Consider the following 4292-nt stretch of genomic DNA (forward strand, 5'->3'; position numbering starts at 1 on the left):
TAGCGACCCCATGGACTGTAGCCTACCAGGCTCCTCCATCCATGGGATTTTCTAGGCAAGAGTACTGGAGTGGGGTGCCATTGCCTTCTCCGAGTTCTCCTCTAGTCTCTAGTAAAAAAAAAAAAAATTATAGAATTTTTCATAATAGGTTTGAAACCTGTTAGCTTCATGGGGTAGTTAAATTTATGTTTTGTAGAGCAGTTTCATTTATTTTTTTACAGTTAAAACACAATGACTTGCATACACACTAGGCCAGTCTCTAAATATTTTAAGGTACATTCTAGACATTATACAATTAGTCTACTGGAGGTAACTAGAAAGAGGAATGTAGGATTTTCTTCTATCCTAAACAAATAATAAATATGTAACAGATTAATTGTCCACCTGATTCTAATTTTGAACTAAATCTGATGTAAGTTTGCCTAAATTATTTTAAAATACCTCCTTCCTCCTCTCTGCACTATCTGCTTTGTCATCCATCTCTGTGTCATCGTGGATTACTAATATTATAAATGAGAACTTTTATGTTGAATGCATATGCAGATGAAGCAGCATATAGAAAAGTTCAGAGGTAGAAGAAAAGTATCTATATTTGGGGATATAGTAAGTCTGAAATATAAAGAGTGAGAGAGAAGCAGCAAGTTAGAAAGCAAACTGATGGGTGAGGCAAATCAGGAAAAGCCTATGTACCAGTCAATATATATGTACTGAACCTAGAGTCCCAGTGAATGCCATGATTACATATGGATTGTAAGTAATTTAATCTGGGTCCTCATGGAGAATAATGGGCAGAAGGAAAGGAGACTTACTAGCAGGTACTGAGAAAGTCTAGGGATAAGACGACAAGATCCCATTCAGAGTCATGACAATTGTGATAGAGGGAACAAAAGAGCAGATATGTTTTGGATGCTTTATATTATAATGGCAGCTATGGAGCAGATAGGGAAGGTCTAGAATGATCCTGAGATTTTGTCTTGAATAAATGAGCAGTGTGATAGCATTACATGATACATGGGATAGAGATGTCAGAGTGACTTCTGAGAAGAAATAGAATGGCATTGCTGTTTGTAAGTCTTGTTGATACTATAGTCTTTCTCTCTGGAGGAAGTTAGGGCCACCATAAGCTTGGGTTTACACAGGAAAGTCCCAGTTTATGCCTGTTGTTCTAGATGCTAATTAGTAACTGACAAGGTATATAGTCACGTTGGCTATGATAGATTGCTAAACTAAAAGAAAGATTTTTTTCTGTCTTTTATCCCTTGGGAAGATCTTCCTTTTGAATTCACTTGTACTTCAAAATGTCCATGTTCCGCTGTCAGACTCCTACGTTATCATAACATGTATAAAACGATTTTCCTGTGGTTCCACCTTCTTCAGTAGATTGACATTTGAAACAGAAAGTCACTCAGTCGTGCCTGACTCTTTGCGACCCCTGGACCGTCCAGTCCATGGAATTCTCCAGGCCAGAATACTGGAGTATTGGCTGTTGGTGGCTTTGTGGGTAAGGTCGTGTGTGGCGGCAGAGTCGGCATTAGCTGGGCTGCACGGGAGATTTGGGCGTGATGTCTCACACCATCTTGCTGGTACAGCCTACCAAAAGGCCAGAAGGCAGAACTTATCCTGACTATGAATCTGTGAGTGAGTGTATGGAAGGTGTTTATAAAAGGTATGAAGAACATCTGAAGAGAATGAATCCCAACAAGCCTCTCTATCACGTATGATATCAATCAGTTGTTTGATTTTATTGATGATCTGGCAGCTGCCTTGTTTACTGAGTTGATACCCAGACATACCAGCCTTGTAACAAAGACTGGATTAAAGAGAAGATCTATGTGCTCTTTCGTCGACAAGCCCAACAGGCTGGGAAATTTGGAAGCATTAGGGGGATGGGCGTGGGCTTGGAACACAGGTGTGTACGGTGTGCTGTAGTGCAAGTTTTGTATTGTAGCTATCCTGTTTCCATTTTGGTATACCCTAGCTAGAATTGAATGTATTAGATAAAATGTGACGATCTTGTTCAATCTGAAACCCCCTTTGACCCCCCCATTTTTTCACTTAGACATTTTTATGATGATTTAGATGGAAGTTGGTTTTTGTCAGTTAATGTTGGTTCCAGTCCCTCAAACTGTTCATACCTGCTTGATAACATCCGCTGTACTAATCCTCCTTCAGATTGGGGTGGGGGGTAGTGGTGCAGTTTAGTTACATCCTCAAGATAAAGTCTTTGTGAAAAACACATAAATGTTCTTTAGTTAAAGAAAAAAGGCCAGAATACTGGAGTGGGTAACCGTTTCCTTCTCCAGGGAATCTTCCCCACCCAGGAATTGAACCTGGGTCTCCTGCATTGCAGGCAGATTCTTTACCAGCTGAGCTACCACAGAACCCCTAAGTATAAGAACTACATTTATAAACTTCTCTGGCTGAATCGTGCCTGCCACACAGTAAATGCTGTATGTGTGTGTGTGTATATATATATATATATATATATATATATATACATATGTATATATGTATATATGTGTGTATATATATATATATATATATATATATACATATGTATATATGTATATATGTGTGTATATATATATATGGGTGTGTGTGTATGTATGTGTACTTTGTACATCTTAAAGGTACATTGATTGGTCCTATATATGGGTATTGTGATTTCATAATTGGTAGTAAAGTTAAGAGAGTGATTAGAGAAATGTAAAAGTTTCCCTCAGAGAAAGCTATGCTAGGCAAAGAGTTTGGAGAATTTTGAAATTATCTGGAAAAATTCTTGGGGAATTGGATATTATTTTGTAAATTTTTTCTCTTGTAAAATAGTTATTTGGGGGACTTTAATGTCTGTGGCTCCTGATCTTAATATCTGCTAATGTCCTTGATTTTCCATATTCAGTTCAGTTCAGTCGCTCAGTCATGTCCGACTCTTTGCAACCCCATGAATCGCAGCATGCCAGGCCTCCCTGTCCATCACCAACTCCCGGAATTTACCCAAACTCATGTCCATCAAGTCGGTGATGCCATCCAGCCATCTCATCCTCTGTCATCCCCTGCTCCTCCTGACCCCAATCCGTCCCAGCATCAGGGTCTTTTCCAATGAGTCAACTCTTCGCATGAGGTGGCCAAAGTATTGGAGTTTCAGCTTCAACATCAGTCCTTCCAATGAACACCGAGGACTAATCTCCTTTAGGATGGACTGGTTGGATCTCCTTGTAGTCCAAGGGACTCTCAAGAGTCTTTTCCGACACCACAGTTAAAAAGAATCAATTCTTCGGCACTCAGCTTTCTTCACAGTCCAACTCTCACATCCATACATGACTACTGGAAAAACCATAGCCTTGACGAGATGGACCTGTGTTGAAAAAGCAATGTCTCTGCTTTTTAATACGCGATCTAGGTTGGTCATAACCTTCCTTCCAAGGAGTAAGCGTCTTTTAATTTCATTGCTGCAATCACCATCTGCAGTGATTTTGGAGCCCCCAAAAATAAAGTGTGACACTGTTTCCACTGTTTCCCCATCTATTTGCCATGAAGTGATGGGACCAGGTGACATGATCTTAGTTTTCTGAATGTTGAGCTTTAAGCCAACTTTTTCACTCTCCTCTCTCTTTCATCAAGAGGCTTTTTAGTTCCTCTTCACTTTCTGCCATAAGGGTGGTGTCATCTGCATATCTGAGGTTATTGATATTTCTCCCAGCAATCTTGATTCCAGCTTGTGCTTCTTCCAGTCCAGCGTTTCTCATGATGTACTCTGCATATAAGTTAAATAAGCAGGGTGACAATATACAGGCTTAACGTATACCTTTTCCTATTTGGAACCAGTCTGTTGTTCCATGTCCAGTTCTAACTGTTCCTTCTTGACCTGCAGACATGTTTCTCAAGAGGCAGGTCAGGTGGTCTGGTATTCCCATCTCTTTCAGAATTTTCCACAGTTTATTGTGACCCACACAGTCAAAGGCTTTGGCATAGTCAATAAAGCAGAAATAGATGCTTTTCTGGAACTCTCTTGCTTTTTCGATGATCCATAGGATGTTGGCAATTTGATCTCTGGTTCTCCTGCCTTTTCTAAAATCAGCTTGAACATCTGGAAGTTCACAGTTCACGTATTGCTGAAGCCTGGCTTGGAGAATTTTGAGCATTACTTTACTAGCATGTGAGATGAGTGCAATTGTGCGGTAGTTTGAGCATTTTTGGCATTGCCTTTCTTAGGGACTGGAATGAAAACTGACCTTTTCCAGTCCTGTGGCCACTGCTGAGTTTTCCAAATTTGCTGGCATATTGAGTGTAGC

At 40.0% G+C, this 4292-nt stretch overlaps 1 pseudogene; it reads left to right on the forward strand.

Moving 5' to 3' along the window:
- Nucleotides 1-1562: 1562 nt before the first annotated feature.
- Nucleotides 1563-2230, forward strand: LOC145521903 (enhancer of rudimentary homolog pseudogene; annotated as a pseudogene).
- Nucleotides 2231-4292: the final 2062 nt, after the last annotated feature.

This window comes from Giraffa tippelskirchi, chromosome 9 (genome assembly GCF_054371585.1).
Source record: "Giraffa tippelskirchi isolate mGirTip1 chromosome 9, T2T-mGirTip1v1.2.pri, whole genome shotgun sequence".
Classification (NCBI taxonomy): Eukaryota; Metazoa; Chordata; class Mammalia; order Artiodactyla; family Giraffidae; genus Giraffa; species Giraffa tippelskirchi.